The 23,411-nt window shown below is 41.5% G+C and overlaps 7 non-coding genes across 7 annotated transcripts; all 7 read left to right on the top strand.

Moving 5' to 3' along the window:
* Positions 1-15,472: 15,472 nt before the first annotated feature.
* trnap-ugg lies at positions 15,473-15,544 on the top strand. The gene has a single exon. It is a non-coding gene; the product is annotated as a tRNA-Pro (tRNA).
* A 1,798-nt stretch (positions 15,545-17,342) lies between these two features.
* trnap-ugg lies at positions 17,343-17,414 on the top strand. The gene has a single exon. It is a non-coding gene; the product is annotated as a tRNA-Pro (tRNA).
* Positions 17,415-18,277: 863 nt separating this feature from the next.
* Positions 18,278-18,349, top strand: trnap-ugg. Its single transcript has one exon. It is a non-coding gene; the product is annotated as a tRNA-Pro (tRNA).
* An 863-nt stretch (positions 18,350-19,212) lies between these two features.
* trnap-ugg lies at positions 19,213-19,284 on the top strand. The gene has a single exon. It is a non-coding gene; the product is annotated as a tRNA-Pro (tRNA).
* A 1,798-nt stretch (positions 19,285-21,082) lies between these two features.
* Positions 21,083-21,154, top strand: trnap-ugg. The gene has a single exon. It is a non-coding gene; the product is annotated as a tRNA-Pro (tRNA).
* An 863-nt stretch (positions 21,155-22,017) lies between these two features.
* trnap-ugg lies at positions 22,018-22,089 on the top strand. Its single transcript has one exon. It is a non-coding gene; the product is annotated as a tRNA-Pro (tRNA).
* An 863-nt stretch (positions 22,090-22,952) lies between these two features.
* trnap-ugg lies at positions 22,953-23,024 on the top strand. Its single transcript has one exon. It is a non-coding gene; the product is annotated as a tRNA-Pro (tRNA).
* The last annotated feature ends 387 nt before the right edge of the window (positions 23,025-23,411 follow it).

Below are 23,411 nucleotides of genomic sequence, written 5' to 3' on the forward strand. Positions count from 1 at the left end.
AGTCTGTCCATAATAAAGCAATGCTCTGCCTTCTTAACAACACTATCAACAAGGCAGGTCCTACAAGCCCTAGTTTTGTCACACCTTAACTACTGTTCAGTCGTATGATCAGGTGCCACAAAAAAGGACTTAGGAAAATTGTAATTGTCTCAGAACAGGGAAGCACGGCTTGCCCTTGGATGTACACAGAGAGCTAATATTAATAATATGCATGCAATCTCTCCTGGCTCAAAGTGGAGGAGAGATTGACTTCATCTCTACTGGCACACAGCTCAGACACCCATGCATACCCCACAAGACATGCCACAAGAGGTCTTTTCACAGTCACTGAGTCCAGAACAGACAATGGGAGGCGCACAGTACTACATAGAGCCATGACTACATGGAACTCTATTCCACATCAAGTAACTGATGCAGCAGTAAAATTAGATTTTAAAAACAGATAAAAAAAAACGTATGGAACAGCGGGGACTGTGAAGCAATACAAACATAGGCACAGACAAATGCATACACACACGATAACATATGCACTTGTCACGACGTCTACCGAAGGTAACTCCTCACCCTGTTCCGGCGGCACTCGGCGTCACCGGTTTACTAGCCGCTACCGATCCCTTTTTCCTTTTCTGGTTGTTTTGTCTGTGCTCCTTTTCACACCTGGTTTCAATTGCTTTTATTTCTGTGTGTATATAGGGCACCTGTTGCCTGCCTTAATTCGTGCATACGTGTATGTAGTGTCGGAACTGTGGTTGTTCCTCCGTGTATTGACACAAGTTTCTGTTCCTTCGAGAGCGTAGTTTTGGATTTTCATTTGTGCCAATTTTGTATTGGTGGACTATGTGTGTATATATATACTGTATGTATACATATATCTATATTAAACACGCTTCTCAGAAATCCCTGCTCTCCTGCGCCTGACTCCTACATCTCTCACCGAGACGCACCTTATCACAGCCCTATACACACACATACACATGGATTTAGTATTGTAGATATGTGGTAGTGGTGGAGTAGGGGCCTGAGGGTACACGAGTATCTGCCACCTTGGCAGCAGCTAATGGGGATCCATAATAAATACAAATACACTCCTCAGTAAAGGCACATGACAGACCTCTTGGAGTTTGCCAAAAGGCACCTAAAGGACTCTCAAACCACGAGAAACTGTCACGACTTCCGCCGAAGTCGGTCCCTCTCCTTATTCGAGTGACGTTCTGCGGTCGACGTCACCGGTCTTCTAGCCATTGCCGCTCCACTTTTCATTTTCCATTTGTTTTGTCTTGCTTTTCTGCACACCTGGTTCACATTCCCTCATCTGACTAATTTATATTACCCTCTGTTCCTCCCATATCTGTGTGTGGAATTGTTTGTTTATTACGTATGGTTCGCATCAGGCTGGTTTGCGCCGGGTATGTGTTTGACCCGTGTGTTTTGTTTATCTCACCGTTTGTGTACTTTGGGCGTTATCGCTGTTTTCCTTGGGCATGAATAAAGTGCGCCTGTTATCACCCATCTCTGCTCTCCTGCACCTGACTGACCTTCAACCAGTTGAGCACATTGTGACAGAAACAAGATTCTTTGGTCTGATGAAACCAAGATTGAACTGTTTGGCCTGAATGCCAAGCGTCACGTCTGGAGGTGGGGATGCTGAGGAGATGTTTTTCAGTGGCAGGAACTGGGAGACTAGTCAGGATCAAGGGAAAGATGAACAGAGCAACGTACAGAGAGATCCTTGATGAAAACCTGCTCCAGCACTCAGGACCTCAGACTGGGGTGAAAGGTTCACCTTCCATCAGGACAACGACCCTAAGCATACAGCCAAGATAACACAGGAGTGTCTTCGAATGTCTCTGAATGTCTTTGAGTGGCTCTTGAGAGACCTGAAAATAGCTATGCAGCAACGCTCCCCATCCAACCTGACAGAGCTTGAGAAGATCTGAAGAGAAGAATTGGAGAAACTCCCCAAATACAGGTGTGCCATGCTTGTAGCATCATACCCAAGAAGACTTGAGGCTGTAATCGGTGCCCAAGGTGCTTCATCAAAGTACTGAGTAAAGGGTCTGAATACTTATATATTCATAATATTTCAGTTTTTTATTATTAGTACATTTGCAAAAATGTCTAAAAAATTGTTTTTTCTTTGTCATTATGGTGTATTGTGTGTAGATTGATGAGGGGAAAAAATTATTTTATCCGTTTTGTTATAAGGCTGTAACATAACAAAATGTGGAAAAAGTCAAGGGGCCTGAATACTTTCCAAATGCACTGTATATGGCCAATATACCACAGCTATGGGCTGTTCTTTCGCATGATGCAATGCGGAGTGCCTGGATACACCTGTTAGCCATGGTATATTGGCCATACACCACAAATCCCCTGGGTGCCTTATTGCTATTATAAACTGGTCACCAACATAATTAGAACAGTAAAAAGTAATGTTTTGTCATACCTGTGGTATACCATGGCTTTCAGCCAATCAGCATTCAAGGCTTAATTTTTATAATTGTAATATAATTGTAAATAAATCACCTTTGCTCATGTGCATAACTATGGAAAAATCCGACAAGAGTTTGAAAGTTGGACAGAGGATCTCGAAATCTCTTAGCAAGAAACACTTGGACGAACATTCAAAAAAAGAATGTTAGGCTATTTTCTGGCAATTGTGCTGTTATTATGTGCCAAGTGTTAAGACAACAAATCGTTATGAATGACCCATTTGCGAGATTGACTTGTCATTTCAATAGGAATAGGCTACAGACTAAAATCTGGGTTTATGATTGTAATTCAATTTTGCCATGGTTTGCTTAAATAAAAGCAGGTAGCATATAGCCCCTGATAGGCCTACATCTCATGTCAGATAGTCTACATTAGCCTTGACAAGATGTAGGGAAGATAAAGATAAACTGAATGATTTAGTATCTTACTTAGTTCAAATTAACAGACACATTTATTAAGGTAAGAAGTGGTTGTGTTTCCCATTAGCCTGCTGGAATAGGATGGGGTCATGAATATACCTTTTGCCTAATGTTAGTTTCATTGAGGACTTTTCCCCATAACAATAACCACGTGAGGCAGTTCCATAACTTTCATTTCAAATTTCCACTCGGACAGACCCTGAGACCCAAGAACTGAGGATACATAAAGCACTTCGCTTGATACCGTTTTCTTTAAGCAAAGTCAACATTAAAATGCAGTTGAAACCACCAACAAAATTTATGTAATGTTCTTTATGTGATGTTATTTGCATATTGTGTTCTGATTGGCCATATGCTAATGAGGGCCTGTGGGAATGTAGGGGTTCATAAGGAAGCAGCTCTCTCTCTTGTGGTTTGTTATGTGAAGCAACATCTAGTTACTGATAAATATGCTTTCTTAAAGATACAATGTTAGTAGTTATTTTACTCACACACATACATGTTTGATTACACGACATGGTGTGAGAAGTGGACAAGAACGAGTGTATTTGCTAACATAGTTTAGCTTACAGTACCAGGTTGAAAAGTTGTGTGAAGAAAATCGAGGAAGTTAAAGACTCTCTACCAAAGGGATCGTCCAGGATTTGAACCCAGCACCTCTCACAGCCAAAGCAAGAATCATACACCTAGACCAACGAGCCATTTTATTCTAGACATTGTTTTTCAGTCACCAGCAATGACGGTGAGGATATGGGTTGACGGGTCGATGCTGCCAGGCCACAGTGAATCACGTGAGTGTTGGTGATATACTTGTGAGCATATCTGTCTTCCAAGGAGTTGACCAGGTTTCAGTTCAAATCCTCTGTAATTCATCTACTGAGTCTTTCAGATTCAATCTTCATTAGCTGTAACAGCAAGAAACAAATGAAGAAAGAGCTAAATGTAGATTTAAAAAGAAAAGTAGACATCAAAATCAATTGGATCTCATTTCATTTGAGCCGACTGACACATTGGTACGTGAATAAAATAAAAAATCCCCATTGGAATCTGTCAGTTTTAAACTAGAGATTATTATTTTGCACTTATTTTGCACTGGATGCTTCTCAAACCTCCATAACCGCTGAAGATAGAATAAAGTAGACGGCACGGGTAAAAACTTTGATTGATGACCCTGTGTCCATGATGACGTGTACATGTCCAAATATGGGCCTCCGGCCAGGACATCCTGTTCCTGTGGTCACGTGTTAGAGGGTGTGTTATTTTATATCTATATTGCATCCTTTGAAGTTGTCATGCTGATTGATGTGTAGATGTGATGTCTTGATGTGATCATTGAGAAAACGGGACATGTATCATGCAACGAATTCTGAATTGTCTGTATACGTAATACATAATGTTTTCTTGAAAATAAAAATCCCAAAAATGAAAATGAAATGTTGTCTTTATTTGAAAGTGGCTCATTAACGTTATTGTACATCAGAGAGGCAAGAAGGATGGCGGAGCAGATGTTGAAAAACATTTATTATAATCCCTCTAACCCTGGGTCTTATGGGGGTAAGGAACGTTTACAGAGAGCTATAGCCGAAGAAACAGGTAGCCGGTTAAGCGATGCTAAAGTGAATGAGTGGTTATCAGAGCAGGATGCGCACACTCTACATAAACCCGTAAGAAAACAATTTCCACAATTTCCACAATTTCTACCCAACCATTGTCCCAATTTCAGGCGGATCTATGTGACATGCAGGCCCTTGCAGATAAAAATGATGGAAATCGCTACATGCTAACGGTTATAGATATTTTCTCTAAAATAGCTTTTGTCAGGGTCTTAAAAAATAAGAGCGGGGCAGAGGTAACCCGGGCCTTTGACTCTATCTTGAAGGAAGGAGGAGCCCCCAAGAAAGTGCAGACTGATGGCGTAAAATAATTTTTTAATAATACTTTTCAGAAACTCATGAAGAAGCACAATATAGTACATTTTGCTACAGGCTCAGATTTGAAAGCTTCAGTTGTTGAACGCTTTAACAGAACTCTGAAGGAGCGGAACCCTCCGAGGTATCTTCTGAAAACTCTTTTCAAGTCTTTAAAAATCTGTATGGTTTGTTCCCCCTTCGCCGTAAGAAAAAAAATACATTTTATATTCATTGTGGGGGACTTGGTGCGTATATCCAAGTTGAGGAGTGTTTTCGACAAAAAATATGAGCAAGGCTACAGCGATGAGTTGTTCACGGTTACCGAATGTCTGCAGCGCATACCCCAGGTCTACAAATTAAAATATTATGACAGGGAATTTATAGAGGGATCTTTTTATGAGAAGGAATTACAGAAGGTACAGTTGGGTAAAGACAAAGTATTTCACATGGAGGAGATTCTAGATCAAAAGAGAGAAAAGGGTCAAAATTGGGTGCTGGTCCACTGGAAAAACTGGCCCCAAAAGTTCAACAGTTGGTTACTAGAGCACGATGGGGTGGAGGCATCGGGGGTTAACTTAAACCCTCATGCATGATAAAATACACCATAATTTGCGTGTACACAGGTGTGCATCATGGAACACAGCGACTTCTACCTGACTCTCCCAGGAATGCGTCCGCACATGTATATCGTAATAATCAAAGTTCGAATTATACAACCAATTTTCCAAAGCCTATGGAGTTACCAGAGGCCTGGGAAGTAGGTCTCAGCGAGATTACATACCCCCATAGCTGGTATAATATCAAAGATAAGGACCGTGATTTTTATTGCAAAGAGTTATCGGAACCTGCTAAACTTATTAAGGTTAAAAAAGGGTTCTATAGAACCGTCGACAGGATTGTCTCCGAGTTGAATGAACGCCTATCACTGAACAATATGGAAATATTCCTGATGTACAATCCTATAGCCAAACCGCATTTAAAATCAGCGGGCAAAAAATATAGTAAGTGAGGTTGTAGCCAATGCTATGACCAGAAGGGCATCACCAGATGTCGAGCGTCAAGAAGGCTCGGGGCTGATGATGTTGTCTCGAAGACCAAAAAAGAGACCTCTGGACCAAAAACGGTAAAAAGAATACTCTGAAGTATTTTCTAAAAGAACAAGCACCATGGCTCTTTTACACCGCATGTCCTCTGAAGCAATAAAGACAGAGCTCGATCTTTTCACGGCCCCCTTAACCCAACATTCAGTAGAGAGGTCCAGTTACGATGGTTAATTGGAAACGGATGATGGTCAGGGCTAACCGGACCCTTTATCTGTAAGAAATAGTAAAAATGTTGAATTATAACGTGTGTTAAAAAGTATGTACTAAATATTTTGAATTAAATCATTGGTTTTAAAAATGAATCTCACCCTTTAACGAAAGGGGAAGATGTCTTTTCGCTCATGCCCTGGTCTGTCGCATGCAATGTTTCATAAAAAATAATGTATTATTTTATAGTCTTTCCTACAATGGTATGTTATAAACATTACTGGTTATTAAAGTTTGTAATAATGTACAACTATAGGCCTCCAATGTTTTTACATAAAACACTCGTGATGCATGTTTAAATATTAGTCAAATTTGGTAATTAATTCTAACACGTCTTAAAAAAGTTTGTACTAAATATTTTGGAATTAAATAAAAGGAATTTAAAACTGTATCTCACCCTTTAATGATAGGAAAATGTATTTTACATCATCCCCCCGGTCTGTCGCGAAGGAAAAACGGGGCAGCAGGAGTGTGTGTGCGTTTCAAAAACAAAAGGGGCGGGTGTGTGTTCAACAGGGCCCAGGCATCTGCACTTTATCTCTGTAGAGAATCGTTTGAAACCAAGGTTTGCACTATCATACATACGGCATGTCCAGATATCTGCCGACCCCCCGGGGTTAAACATTGATATCTCTAATCAGCGCCCGGTGCCCCCCACCCCGGTTGTAGACAAAATGTCTCAACATCCCCTCCTGTTGTTTGAATTCACCGCCTTTTGTTATCTAAACCAAATATACAGGGTGTTGCATACATGATATCTCCCGAAAAAATGCCACCACGGCCCTGTAAACTCAGTCCGTACTTTCGCTAGTTAGGGACAGAACGCAGAGCGAGTCTAGTGGAGCATATACTTTAACACTAGGTTAGCACAAATTTAGCGCAAACCCGCAGCCCCGAATATTTAGCTGCCAGGACAGATTAAAAAATATATTCTGAATCTCTCCGAATGGATATTTCTGAAGGCTACTGGACATAAGTGATTGGGAAGCGACTGTTAGACGGGGATTCTCAGAAGCAAACTGCGCCCTGTCCTTATGTAGCCCTTCACGATCACACAATTTTCGGCGTATGTCCAAATAATCACATACCGAAGAATATTTAAATATTAAAAAACGAAAAGTGTGCACTCTGAACGACTTCGTAAGACACCAGGCAGCAGTCCCAGGACAGATAACATAGTCTGTGAAGCCCTCCTAATGGATATTTCTGGAGGTGAGTAAGTGAAAAATATATTTAAAGTTTTGTTTGAATATTATCGTGATATTATTGTAATATTAAACACGAGTTATTTGTGTATTTCAGTCCAAATGCACATATAAGTTAAAGTGTATATATTTCGTAACGTTTTAATGTATATCGTATAACAGTTAATATTCTCTAACGTTTGTAGGGTCCTCATCATTTACGCAGCTTTAAGATTTGGACTCGCTAAATTGTCTGGATATTATTGTAATATTAAACACGAGTTATTTGTGTTTAAAACAGGGGGGACAACAATTTTTAGGAATGATGGACGACTGACACAATGGGTGACTTGAATGCATTAGGGACTCAGAACGACATCGGAGGAACCGATGAAACAGACAGTATTCTGCCTTTTTGTATGAAAGGTTTTCCAAACACTCCAAGAACCGAGGCTATAACCAGCAGATCCACACCCCTGGAACCTCAAGCCAATCGCTCCATAATCTGGCATTTATGACGCTTCATAGTCCTTCACGACTCCGCACAACTCTGGCCCAAGTGCATTGCGCAGAATCACCCCGGCCCAAGAAGGGCTACAGGGCTGAAAATGTATTCAACGGATTCAAGAACTGGCGCTCTATGGATACGGTATGAAGTCATTATATATATATTATTATTAGTTATACATAGTTTTATGACAATAAAAATCAAGTTTGTTGAAGGAATACCTGAATCCCTGTCTGATGATGAACTTTTACCTCCTCATAAAAACAATTTGCTGGTTTTGGACGATATGGTATTTGCAGGTAGCGAACATCCCGAAATTGCCCGAGCGTTTACCCAATATACTCATCATAGAAACCTGTCCGTGCTTTACTTGGTGCAGAATGTGTTTCACCAAGGTAAAAATAGCCGCACCATCAGTTTGAACGCCAATTACATGGTTTTGTTCAAAAATCCTAGAGACAAACTACAAATGAACACTCTAGCTCAGCAGACGTAGCCTGGAATGAAATCCTACTTTATGGAGAGCTATGAGGACGCTACCAAAGCGCCATTTTCTTATTTAATCGTGGATTTAAAAGCAAATACTCCAGAACACCAGAGGCTACGAACAGGTCTGTTCCCGTGGGAGTGGCCAGCTGCGTACATTCCTAAAAAGTAACCGCTATGTCTCTGCGTTTGAAAAATAAACCTGCCCCTCTTGAGAAGCCTAGTTGGGGCTACAGCTAATGAACGGAAGGCCATCTTGGGTCACTGTTCTTCAGATCTCATATTATCCCTATGTGAGATTGCTTTGAATCTTCTCCAAGGACGCATTCCACTCACCCTGACCCAATTGAAAAAATTTAAGAGACAAAGGACCGCGATCAAACGCGGGCCAGTCTTCAAAAGAAAATACATAGCACACAACAGTCTGGCGGTTTTATTCTACCTTTACTAAGTATAGCCGTGCCCTTCATCACCAGCCTTTTTGCTGCCAGACGTGGGGGTTGAACACAGAGGGTGATGGCCAATAAAATGTATCTGGTGCCACAACAAGAGTTGGATAGACTTAAAAAACAAGTGCAGGGTCCTGAAAATATCAGAAAAAACAGCGGAAAATGATTTGGTTACGGCCATGAAGGATATTTTGAATCAAAAAGGATTGAAACCCTATGATAAGGTCCAAAAATACACAAAACTCTTGCAAAGGTATTTGGCCTTGGTGAAACAAGGGGAGAGAGAGACCGGCCATTTAACTATTTCCCTACCGGACCCTTTAAAAGATGACGAGCCTAGCGAGAGCCAAGCCCCTGTAATGCCTGTACCTGCGAGCTTACCGTCTGAAGATCAAATGCCTGTTGAAGATAAAGTTATGCATGACATGTTAACCCATGTTCCGGCACGTAACAGGAAAAATGTTAGATACATTATGAACAAGATAAAAGACTCAAATGGGGCCGCTACTTGGAACGACAAAGGAGAGTTTATCCTTCAGGGTTCTGTTGTCAGGGGTTTACATATGCATGACTTGCTTAAAAGTACCACATCGGCCCACAAGGTTGCTGATGACAGAAGACCTCCAGGGTGGCTTCAGTTTCTTAAGGCCCTGGCCATCCTCAAAATTCCTTTCTCGGTATACCCAACTATAAGCTTCGTCAACAGATTCACGCGTTAAAACAAAAACCTTCAACGAGATACAGCACCCCTAAAGATGCCCCAACAACCCTGCATCCCTATGAAATGAATGATGATAACTCATTTACCCCCCTGAACGCCTCCGGACCTTTCCCTAATCCCGATCTCTCAGGGTGGTTAGACTTTTGAATGACTTTTGAATGACCATGATTAAATTCAATAAATTTTATTTGAAAAATTAAGCAATTTAACATTTGTGGCATTCTTTAAACATTTGACGTGAGCATACGCCTTGATTACACGGTCTTAAAGGATACACATTTGAACACATTTTCTAACAAAATCAAATCAAATCAAATCAAATTTATTTATATAGCCCTTCGTACATCAGCTGATATCTCAAAGTGCTGTACAGAAACCCAGCCTAAAACCCCAAACAGCAAGCAATGCAGGTGTAGAAGCACGGTGGCTAGGAAAAACTCCCTAGAAAGGCCAAAACCTAGGAAGAAACCTAGAGAGGAACCAGGCTATGTGGGGTGGCCAGTACTCTTCTGGCTGTGCCGGGTGGAGATTATAACAGAACATGGCCAAGATGTTCAAATGTTCATAAATGACCAGCATGGTTGAATAATAGTAAGGCAGAACAGTTGAAACTGGAGCAGCAGCACGGCCAGGTGGACCGGGGACAGCAAGGAGTCATCATGTCAGGTAGTCCTGGGGCATGGTCCTAGGGCTCAGGTCCTCCGAGAGAGAGAAAGAAAGAGAGAAGGAGAGAATTAGAGGAACGCACACTTAGATTCACACAGGACACCGAATAGGACAGGAGAAGTACTCCAGATATAACAAACTGACCCTAGCCCCCCTGACACATAAACTACTGCAGCTTAAATACTGGAGGCTACAACGTTATCATTACTTCTTAAATCATCCTTATAAAGAGACATAACATCTTCAAAAGAAACTCCCCGGGCTCTTTGGCATAGGTAGAATACACAGTGGTGACCGCATGTAGTGGAAAGGTTATCTTGCACTTGTTTGATACTGTAGTATATCTTTGAGCCGTTTTTGGTCAAAAATTCTTTAATAGATTTGGGGAAATGTGAAAAACCGTTTAGATGCTTCTTCCTCCTTCCTCTTCTAATGTCACAGCTAGCCAATGTTCACCCGGCATGTGTTTAGGATGGGTATTGACAATAAACATGGCAGGCCGCTCCGTCCATTTCTCAATAGGTAATTCATCACAAGCCAACACTCCACAAAATTGTTTTCCAATCAGTCAGCTCATGAGCCCTTCCAACTCTTTGCTCAACGATCCTTAATAATAATCTACGAAAACCTGTCTTCGGCTATTCACTTCCAAGATTGAATCAGAGCATGCATAAACAATCATGCTAACGGTACAGGCTAAAGGTGTACGGAAACGCATTCCAGCCTCAGGTTACCTTGGGACACCACCGAAAGACTTCCTGAGGTGTCATCATCAGGTGATAAATTGAAAGCATACATTGTGTAACCCTCTGCAAAATCATTTCTGTCAATAGGTAAAGAGAGATCTTTTAGATGCCTCCCGGTAGCCAGGAATAGATTGTAAAATTCTCGCACAGATACAGTGCCTTGCGAAAGTATTCGGCCCCCTTGAACTTTGCGACCTTTTGCCACATTTCAGGCTTCAAACATAAAGATATAAAACTGTATTTTTTTGTGAAGAATCAACAACAAGTGGGACACAATCATGAAGTGGAACGACATTTATTGGATATTTCAAACTTTTTTAACAAATCAAAAACTGAAAAATTGGGCGTGCAAAACTATATTTTTTGCCCGCTGATTTTAAATGCGGTTTGGCTATGCTGAGGCCTCTCTTCATAAACAGTAAAACCATCCTAAAGAGGTTACGAAATATACCTCCTATCCCCGAACCGTAAATGGTTGGGGATCCATAATAGCCGGGTAACCCATTACACACTTGATCAACATAGTATGAGACATAACGGTTAGGGTCGAGATGTCGGTGTTCCATAACCCTTTTTAATTTATTTGTATTATGTATATAAAATATATAATACTAATATTATATATGTAGAGAGGTTTTGGTGGGTCTAAAGTGGATTTTTACAATCAATCCATTTTAAGCTCAACAAGAATGTTTTCAATATATTTCTTGCTTACAGGTACGTAGTGTGGCTTGTCGTAGGTGACAGTGACTACTGTCAGTGACATCCTTTCCGTCTATATGAACCGTTCTCAGGAGTGGCACACAGCTGTCTCCGACCCTTTGATAGGATATGATGTCGGTATACACAAATATGTTGTAAAATCCTGCATGTATATCCGCAGGGAATGGGAATAATTTATCTTTCACATACGTCCATTTATTGGGACCCATCCCCAACATGTAGGCTAAATTACCTCCGGTCTTTATTCCCCAGGCAGCATCTCCTGAGATTTGTACACGTTTATGTATAGGGTTGTACATCAGGAATATTTCCATATTGTTCAGTGATAGGCGTTCATTCAACTCGGAGACGATCCTGTCGACGGTTATATAGAACCCTTTTTTAACCTTAATAAGTTTTGCAGGTTCTGATAACTTTAAGCAATAAAAATCACGGTCCTTATCTTTGATATTATACCAGCTATGGGGGTATGTCATCTCGCTGAGACCTACTTCCCAGGCCTCTGATAACTCTATAGGCTTTGGAAAATTGGTTGTATAATTCGAACTCTGATTATTACGATATACATGTGCGGACGCATTCCTGGGAGAGTCAGGTAGAAGTCGCTGTGTTCCATGATGCACACCTGTGTACACACAAATTATGGTGTATTTTATCATGCATGAGAGTTTAGGTTAACCCCCGATGCCTCCACCACATCGTGCTCTAATACCCAACTGTTGGGGCCAGTTTGTCCCGCGGACCAGCACCCATTTTTGGCCCTTTTCTCTCTTTTGATCTAGAATCTCCTCCACGTGAAATATTTTGTCTTTACCTAACTGTACCTTCTGTAATTCCTTCTCATAAAAAGATCCCTCTATAAATTCCCCGTCATAATCTTTTAATTTGTAGACCTGGGGTATGCGCGGCAGACATTCGGTAACCGTGAACAACTCATCGCTGTAGCCTTGCTCATATTTTTTGTCGAAAACACTCCTCAACTTGGATATACGCACCAAGTCCCCCACAATGAATATAAAATGTATTTTTTTTCTTACGGCGAAGGGGGAACAAACCATACAGATTTTTAAAGACTTGAAAAGAGTTTTCAGAAGATACCTCTGAGGGTTCCGCTCCTTCAGAGTTCTGTTAAAGCGTTCAACAACTGAAGCTTTCAAATCTGAGCCTGTAGCAAAATGTACTATATTGTGCTTCTTCATAAGTTTCTGAAAAGTATTATTAAAAAATTATTTTACGCCATCAGTCTTGGGGGCTCCTCCTTCCTTCAAGATAGAGTCAAAGGCCCGGGTTACCTCTGCCCCGCTCTTATTTTTTAAGACCCTGACAAAAGCTATTTTAGAGAAAATATCTATAACCGTTAGCATGTAGCGATTTCCATCATTTTTATCTGCAAGGGCCTGCATGTCACATAGATCCGCCTGAAATTGGGACAATGGTTGGGTAGAAAAAACTATATTTCTTGGAAATTGTTTTCTTACGGGTTTATGTAGAGTGTGCGCATCCTGCTCTGATAACCACTCATTCACTTTAGCATCGCTTAACCGGCTACCTGTTTCTTCGGCTATAGCTCTCTGTAAACGTTCCTTACCCCCATAAGACCCAGGGTTAGAGGGATTATAATAAATGTTTTTCAACATCTGCTCCGCCATCCTTCTTGCCTCTCTGAGGTACAATAACGTTAATGAGCCACTTTCAAATAAAGACAACATTTCATTTTCATTTTTGGGATTTTTATTTTCAAGAAAACATTATGTATTACGTATACAGACAATTCAGAATTCGTTGCAGGATACATGTCCCCGTTTTCTCAATGATCACATCATGCAACACCCTGTATATTTGGTTTAGATTAACAGGCTTGTGTCGCTGAATTTTTAAAACACACACATCCGCTATATAAGTATATAAACAACAAATATGATACAAACCAGCCAGAGAAACCAGCCAGAGAAATATCTGCCATGTTGGGTAGTCAACATTAGTCATAAATAGCATTATAAATATTCACTTACCTTTGATGATCTTCATCAGAATAGACTCCTAGGAATCGCAGTTCCACAATAAATGCTTGTTTTGTTCAATAATGTCCATCATTTATGTCCATTTATGTCCAAATAGCTTCTTTTGTTAGGGCTTTTGGTAAACAAATCCAAAAGCGCTTTCTGGTCCAGTCGGACGAAAAGTTCAAAAAGTTATATTACAGGTCGAAGAAACTTGTCAAACTAAGTATAGAATCAATCTTTAGGATGTTTTTATCAGAAATGTTCAATAATGTCCAACCGGAGAATTCCATTGTCTGTAGAAAAGCAATGGAACTAGAGATACCTCTCATGTGAAAGTGCGTGACTGAGAACGAGGCTGCAGGCAGACCCCTTAGTCAAACAGCTCTCATCCGGCTCCCTTCACAGGAGCAGCCTGAAACAACGTTCTAAAGAAGGTTGACGCAGAACAGCATTGTGTTTGTGAGAGTCTCCCCTTTCCAAAGAATGGGCAAACTATTTTGTAGGTCAAACCGTTCTGAAGCTATAGACATTTGTGCAAAATGTGTGACATTTCTAATTTAAAACTGAGAGATTCCAATGTTTTTTTGTTTTTTTATTCACATACCGGTGCGTCAATCGGATCAAATGAAATTAGATCCAATTGATTTTGATGTCTACTTTTTAATTGTTAAAATCTACATTTAGCTCTTTCTTCATTTGTTTCTTGCTGTTACAGCTAATGAAGATTGAATCTGAAAGACTCAGGAGATGAATTACAGAGTATTTGAACTGAAACCTGGTCAACTGCTTGGAAGATAGCTATGCTAACAAGTATACCACCAACACTCACGTGATCCACTGTGGCCTGGCAACATCGACCTGTCAATGCATATTCTCACCGTCATTGCTGGCGACTGCAAAACAAGGTCTTGAAATAAATGTCTCTTTGGTCTAGGGGTATGATTCTCGCTTAGGGTGCGAGAGGTCCCGGTTTCAAATCCCGGACGAGCCCTTTTGAAGAGCCTTTAACAATGTGAGACAGGCGGATCTTGGGCAACTGGTTGGAGGGGCGACTGCTACCACTGGAGCGCAGGACCAGGTGGACAAGTGATTAAGGCAATGGACTGCTAATCCATTGTGCTCTGCACTAGTGGGTTCAGCATCGCACAACATGTATTAATTTCTTCCTTGGTTAAAAAACCTGTCCTTTTACCGGGACATAGGTTACCTTCAGACGAGTCCCTTGACACTTGTGGGGGTCGTAGAGCAAAACTGAGAACAGCATTGTGTTTGTGAGAGTCTCCCCTTTCCAAAGAATGGGCAAACTATTTTGTAGGTCAAACCGTTCTGAAGCTATAGACATTTGTATGAGAAGACAGATTTTAGGGATGTGTCATGTTTTGACAAACATTGCTCTCGCTCTGCCACATTTCACCAAAAATGCAGAGGTGTAACATCAGCAGTTATGGTAGGACTGAGAAGCATCCAGTGCAAAATGTGTGACATTTCTAATTTAAAACTGAGAGATTCCAATGTTTTTTTGTTTTTTTATTCACATACCGGTGCGTCAATCGGATCAAATGAAATGAGATCCAATTGATTTTGATGTCTACTTTTTAATTGTTAAAATCTACATTTAGCTCTTTCTTCATTTGTTTCTTGCTGTTACAGCTAATGAAGATTGAATCTGAAAGACTCAGCAGATGAATTACAGAGTATTTGAACTGAAACCTGGTCAACTGCTTGGAAGATAGCTATGCTCACAAGTATACCACCAACACTCACGTGATCCACTGTGGCCTGGCAACATCGACCTGTCAATGCATATTCTCACCGTCATTGCTGGAGACGGCAAAACAATGTCTTGAAATAAATGGCTCGTTGGTCTCGGGGTATGATTCTCGCTTTGGGTGTGAGAGGTCCCGGGTTCAAATCCCGGACGAGCCCTTTTGAAGAGCCTTTAACAATGTGAGACAGGCGGATCTTGGGCAACTGGTTGGAGGGGCGACTGCTACCACTGGAGCGCAGGACCAGGTGGACAAGTGATTAAGGTAATGGATTGCTAATCCATTGTGCTCTGCACTAGTGGGTTCAGCATCGCACAACATGTATTAATTTCTTCCTTGGTTAAAAAACCTGTCCTTTTACCGGGACATAGGTTACCTTCAGACGAGTCCCTTGACACTTGTGGGGGTCGTAGAGCAAAACTGAGAACAGCATTGTGTTTGTGAGAGTCTCCCCTTTCCAAAGAATGGGCAAACCATTTTGTAGGTCAAACCGTTCTGAAGCTATAGACATTTGTATGAGAAGACAGATTTTAGGGATGTGTCATGTTTTGACAAACATTGCTCTCGCTCTGCCACATTTCACCAAAAATGCAGAGGTGTAACATCAGCAGTTATGGTAGGACTGAGAAGCATCCAGTGCAAAATGTGTGACATTTCTAATTTAAAACTGAGAGATTCCAATGTTTTTTTGTTTTTTTATTCACATACCGGTGCGTCAATCGGATCAAATGAAATGAGATCCAATTGATTTTGATGTCAACTTTTTAATTGTTAAAATCTACATTTAGCTATTTCTTCATTTGTTTCTTGCTGTTACAGCTAATGAAGATTGAATCTGAAAGACTCAGCAGATGAATTACAGAGTATTTGAACTGAAACCTGGTCAACTGCTTGGAAGATAGCTATGCTCACAAGTATACCACCAACACTCACGTGATCCACTGTGGCCTGGCAACATCGACCTGTCAATGCATATTCTCACCGTCATTGCTGGCGACGGCAAAACAATGTCTTGAAATAAATGGCTCGTTGGTCTCGGGGTATGATTCTCCCTTTGGGTGCGAGAGGTCCCGGGTTCAAATCCCGGACGAGCCCTTTTGAAGAGCCTTTAACAATGTGAGACAGGCGGATCTTGGGCAACTGGTTGGAGGGGCGACTGCTACCACTGGAGCGCAGGACCAGGTGGACAAGTGATTAAGGTAATGGATTGCTAATCCATTGTGCTCTGCACTAGTGGGTTCAGCATCGCACAACATGTATTAATTTCTTCCTTGGTTAAAAAACCTGTCCTTTTACCGGGACATAGGTTACCTTCAGACAAGTCCCTTGACACTTGTGGGGGTCGTAGAGCAAAACTGAGAACAGCATTGTGTTTGTGAGAGTCTCCCCTTTCCAAAGAATGGGCAAACCATTTTGTAGGTCAAACCGTTCTGAAGCTATAGACATTTGTATGAGAAGACAGATTTTAGGGATGTGTCATGTTTTGACAAACATTGCTCTCGCTCTGCCACATTTCACCAAAAATGCAGAGGTGTAACATCAGCAGTTATGGTAGGACTGAGAAGCATCCAGTGCAAAATGTGTGACATTTCTAATTTAAAACTGAGAGATTCCAATGTTTTTTTGTTGTTTTATTCACATACCGGTGCGTCAATCGGATCAAATGAAATGAGATCCAATTGATTTTGATGTCAACTTTTTAATTGTTAAAATCTACATTTAGCTATTTCTTCATTTGTTTCTTGCTGTTACAGCTAATGAAGATTGAATCTGAAAGACTCAGCAGATGAATTACAGAGTATTTGAACTGAAACCTGGTCAACTGCTTGGAAGATAGCTATGCTCACAAGTATACCACCAACACTCACGTGATCCACTGTGGCCTGGCAACATCGACCTGTCAATGCATATTCTCACCGTCATTGCTGGCGACTGCAAAACAATGTCTTGAAATAAATGGCTTGTTGGTCTAGGGGTATGATTCTCGCTTTGGGTGCGAGAGGTCCCGGGTTCAAATCCCGGACGAGCCCTTTTGAAGAGCCTTTAACAATGTGAGACAGGCGGATCTTGGGCAACTGGTTGGAGGGGCGACTGCTACCACTGGAGCGCAGGACCAGGTGGACAAGTGATTAAGGCAATGGACTGCTAATCCATTGTGCTCTGCACTAGTGGGTTCAGCATCGCACAACATGTATTAATTTCTTCCTTGGTTAAAAAACCTGTCCTTTTACCGGGACATAGGTTACCTTCAGACGAGTCCCTTGACACTTGTGGGGGTCGTAGAGCAAAACTGAGAACAGCATTGTGTTTGTGAGAGTCTCCCCTTTCCAAAGAATGGGCAAACTATTTTGTAGGTCAAACCGTTCTGAAGCTATAGACATTTGTATGAGAAGACAGATTTTAGGGATGTGTCATGTTTTGACAAACATTGCTCTCGCTCTGCCACATTTCACCAAAAATGCAGAGGTGTAACATCAGCAGTTATGGTAGGACTGAGAAGCATCCAGTGCAAAATGTGTGACATTTCTAATTTAAAACTGAGAGATTCCAATGTTTTTTTGTTTTTTTATTCACATACCGGTGCGTCAATCGGATCAAATGAAATTAGATCCAATTGATTTTGATGTCTACTTTTTAATTGTTAAAATCTACATTTAGTTCTTTCTTCATTTGTTTCTTGCTGTTACAGCTAATGAAGATTGAATCTGAAAGACTCAGCAGATGAATTACAGAGTATTTGAACTGAAACCTGGTCAACTGCTTGGAAGATAGCTATGCTCACAAGTATACCACCAACACTCACGTGATCCACTGTGGCCTGGCAACATCGACCTGTCAATGCATATTCTCACCGTCATTGCTGGCGACGGCAAAACAATGTCTTGAAATAAATGGCTCGTTGGTCTCGGGGTATGATTCTCGCTTTGGGTGCGAGAGGTCCCGGGTTCAAATCCCGGACGAGCCCTTTTGAAGAGCCTTTAACAATGTGAGACAGGCGGATCTTGGGCAACTGGTTGGAGGGGCGACTGCTACCACTGGAGCGCAGGACCAGGTGGACAAGTGATTAAGGTAATGGATTGCTAATCCATTGTGCTCTGCACTAGTGGGTTCAGCATCGCACAACATGTATTAATTTCTTCCTTGGTTAAAAAACCTGTCCTTTTACCGGGACATAGGTTACCTTCAGACAAGTCCCTTGACACTTGTGGGGGTCGTAGAGCAAAACTGAGAACAGCATTGTGTTTGTGAGAGTCTCCCCTTTCCAAAGAATGGGCAAACCATTTTGTAGGTCAAACCGTTCTGAAGCTATAGACATTTGTATGAGAAGACAGATTTTAGGGATGTGTCATGTTTTGACAAACATTGCTCTCGCTCTGCCACATTTCACCAAAAATGCAGAGGTGTAACATCAGCAGTTATGGTAGGACTGAGAAGCATCCAGTGCAAAATGTGTGACATTTCTAATTTAAAACTGAGAGATTCCAATGTTTTTTTGTTTTTTTATTCACATACCGGTGCGTCAATCGGATCAAATGAAATGAGATCCAATTGATTTTGATGTCAACTTTTTAATTGTTAAAATCTACATTTAGCTATTTCTTCATTTGTTTCTTGCTGTTACAGCTAATGAAGATTGAATCTGAAAGACTCAGCAGATGAATTACAGAGTATTTGAACTGAAACCTGGTCAACTGCTTGGAAGATAGCTATGCTCACAAGTATACCACCAACACTCACGTGATCCACTGTGGCCTGGCAACATCGACCTGTCAATGCATATTCTCACCGTCATTGCTGGCGACTGCAAAACAATGTCTTGAAATAAATGGCTTGTTGGTCTAGGGGTATGATTCTCGCTTTGGGTGCGAGAGGTCCCGGGTTCAAATCCCGGACGAGCCCTTTTGAAGAGCCTTTAACAATGTGAGACAGGCGGATCTTGGGCAACTGGTTGGAGGGGCGACTGCTACCACTGGAGCGCAGGACCAGGTGGACAAGTGATTAAGGCAATGGACTGCTAATCCATTGTGCTCTGCACTAGTGGGTTCAGCATCGCACAACATGTATTAATTTCTTCCTTGGTTAAAAAACCTGTCCTTTTACCGGGACATAGGTTACCTTCAGACGAGTCCCTTGACACTTGTGGGGGTCGTAGAGCAAAACTGAGAACAGCATTGTGTTTGTGAGAGTCTCCCCTTTCCAAAGAATGGGCAAACTATTTTGTAGGTCAAACCGTTCTGAAGCTATAGACATTTGTATGAGAAGACAGATTTTAGGGATGTGTCATGTTTTGACAAACATTGCTCTCGCTCTGCCACATTTCACCAAAAATGCAGAGGTGTAACATCAGCAGTTATGGTAGGACTGAGAAGCATCCAGTGCAAAATGTGTGACATTTCTAATTTAAAACTGAGAGATTCCAATGTTTTTTTGTTTTTTTATTCACATACCGGTGCGTCAATCGGATCAAATGAAATTAGATCCAATTGATTTTGATGTCTACTTTTTAATTGTTAAAATCTACATTTAGTTCTTTCTTCATTTGTTTCTTGCTGTTACAGCTAATGAAGATTGAATCTGAAAGACTCAGCAGATGAATTACAGAGTATTTGAACTGAAACCTGGTCAACTGCTTGGAAGATAGCTATGCTCACAAGTATACCACCAACACTCACGTGATCCACTGTGGCCTGGCAACATCGACCTGTCAATGCATATTCTCACCGTCATTGCTGGCGACTGCAAAACAAGGTCTTGAAATAAATGGCTCTTTGGTCTAGGGGTATGATTCTCGCTTAGGGTGCGAGAGGTCCCGGTTTCAAATCCCGGACGAGCCCTTTTGAAGAGCCTTTAACAATGTGAGACAGGCGGATCTTGGGCAACTGGTTGGAGGGGCGACTGCTACCACTGGAGCGCAGGACCAGGTGGACAAGTGATTAAGGCAATGGACTGCTAATCCATTGTGCTCTGCACTAGTGGGTTCAGCATCGCACAACATGTATTAATTTCTTCCTTGGTTAAAAAACCTGTCCTTTTACCGGGACATAGGTTACCTTCAGACGAGTCCCTTGACACTTGTGGGGGTCGTAGAGCAAAACTGAGAACAGCATTGTGTTTGTGAGAGTCTCCCCTTTCCAAAGAATGGGAAAACTATTTTGTAGGTCAAACCGTTCTGAAGCTATAGACATTTGTATGAGAAGACAGATTTTAGGGATGTGTCATGTTTTGACAAACATTGCTCTCGCTCTGCCACATTTCACCAAAAATGCAGAGGTGTAACATCAGCAGTTATGGTAGGACTGAGAAGCATCCAGTGCAAAATGTGTGACATTTCTAATTTAAAACTGAGAGATTCCAATGTTTTTTTGTTTTTTTATTCACATACCGGTGCGTCAATCGGATCAAATGAAATGAGATCCAATTGATTTTGATGTCTACTTTTTAATTGTTAAAATCTACATTTAGCTCTTTCTTCATTTGTTTCTTGCTGTTACAGCTAATGAAGATTGAATCTGAAAGACTCAGCAGATGAATTACAGAGTATTTGAACTGAAACCTGGTCAACTGCTTGGAAGATAGCTATGCTCACAAGTATACCACCAACACTCACGTGATCCACTGTGGCCTGGCAACATCGACCTGTCAATGCATATTCTCACCGTCATTGCTGGAGACGGCAAAACAATGCCTTGAAATAAATGGCTCGTTGGTCTCGGGGTATGATTCTCGCTTTGGGTGCGAGAGGTCCCGGGTTCAAATCCCGGACGAGCCCTTTTGAAGAGCCTTTAACAATGTGAGACAGGCGGATCTTGGGCAACTGGTTGGAGGGGCGACTGCTACCACTGGAGCGCAGGACCAGGTGGACAAGTGATTAAGGTAATGGATTGCTAATCCATTGTGCTCTGCACTAGTGGGTTCAGCATCGCACAACATGTATTAATTTCTTCCTTGGTTAAAAAACCTGTCCTTTTACCGGGACATAGGTTACCTTCAGACAAGTCCCTTGACACTTGTGGGGGTCGTAGAGCAAAACTGAGAACAGCATTGTGTTTGTGAGAGTCTCCCCTTTCCAAAGAATGGGCAAACTATTTTGTAGGTCAAACCGTTCTGAAGCTATAGACATTTGTATGAGAAGACAGATTTTAGGGATGTGTCATGTTTTGACAAACATTGCTCTCGCTCTGCCACATTTCACCAAAAATGCAGAGGTGTAACATCAGCAGTTATGGTAGGACTGAGAAGCATCCAGTGCAAAATGTGTGACATTTCTAATTTAAAACTGAGAGATTCCAATGTTTTTTTGTTTTTTTATTCACATACCGGTGCGTCAATCGGATCAAATGAAATTAGATCCAATTGATTTTGATGTCTACTTTTTAATTGTTAAAATCTACATTTAGCTCTTTCTTCATTTGTTTCTTGCTGTTACAGCTAATGAAGATTGAATCTGAAAGACTCAGGAGATGAATTACAGAGTATTTGAACTGAAACCTGGTCAACTGCTTGGAAGATAGCTATGCTAACAAGTATACCACCAACACTCACGTGATCCGCTGTGGCCTGGCAACATCGACCTGTCAATGCACATTCTCACCGTCATTGCTGGCGACTGCAAAACAATGTCTTGAAATAAATGGCTCTTTGGTCTAGGGGTATGATTCTCGCTTTGGGTGCGAGAGGTCCCGGGTTCAAATCCCGGACGAGCCCTTTTGAAGAGCCTTTAACAATGTGAGACAGGCGGATCTTGGGCAACTGGTTGGAGGGGCGACTGCTACCACTGGAGCGCAGGACCAGGTGGACAAGTGATTAAGGCAATGGACTGCTAATCCATTGTGCTCTGCACTAGTGGGTTCAGCATCGCACAACATGTATTAATTTCTTCCTTGGTTAAAAAACCTGTCCTTTTACCGGGACATAGGTTACCTTCAGACGAGTCCCTTGACACTTGTGGGGGTCGTAGAGCAAAACTGAGAACAGCATTGTGTTTGTGAGAGTCTCCCCTTTCCAAAGAATGGGCAAACCATTTTGTAGGTCAAACCGTTCTGAAGCTATAGACATTTGTATGAGAAGACAGATTTTAGGGATGTGTCATGTTTTGACAAACATTGCTCTCGCTCTGCCACATTTCACCAAAAATGCAGAGGTGTAACATCAGCAGTTATGGTAGGACTGAGAAGCATCCAGTGCAAAATGTGTGACATTTCTAATTTAAAACTGAGAGATTCCAATGTTTTTTTGTTTTTTTATTCACATACCGGTGCGTCAATCGGATCAAATGAAATGAGATCCAATTGATTTTGATGTCAACTTTTTAATTGTTAAAATCTACATTTAGCTATTTCTTCATTTGTTTCTTGCTGTTACAGCTAATGAAGATTGAATCTGAAAGACTCAGCAGATGAATTACAGAGTATTTGAACTGAAACCTGGTCAACTGCTTGGAAGATAGCTATGCTCACAAGTATACCACCAACACTCACGTGATCCACTGTGGCCTGGCAACATCGACCTGTCAATGCATATTCTCACCGTCATTGCTGGCGACTGCAAAACAATGTCTTGAAATAAATGGCTTGTTGGTCTAGGGGTATGATTCTCGCTTTGGGTGCGAGAGGTCCCGGGTTCAAATCCCGGACGAGCCCTTTTGAAGAGCCTTTAACAATGTGAGACAGGCGGATCTTGGGCAACTGGTTGGAGGGGCGACTGCTACCACTGGAGCGCAGGACCAGGTGGACAAGTGATTAAGGCAATGGACTGCTAATCCATTGTGCTCTGCACTAGTGGGTTCAGCATCGCACAACATGTATTAATTTCTTCCTTGGTTAAAAAACCTGTCCTTTTACCGGGACATAGGTTACCTTCAGACGAGTCCCTTGACACTTGTGGGGGTCGTAGAGCAAAACTGAGAACAGCATTGTGTTTGTGAGAGTCTCCCCTTTCCAAAGAATGGGCAAACTATTTTGTAGGTCAAACCGTTCTGAAGCTATAGACATTTGTATGAGAAGACAGATTTTAGGGATGTGTCATGT

The sequence above is a fragment of the Oncorhynchus mykiss genome, chromosome 15 (genome assembly GCF_013265735.2).
Source record: "Oncorhynchus mykiss isolate Arlee chromosome 15, USDA_OmykA_1.1, whole genome shotgun sequence".
NCBI lineage: Eukaryota > Metazoa > Chordata > Actinopteri > Salmoniformes > Salmonidae > Oncorhynchus > Oncorhynchus mykiss.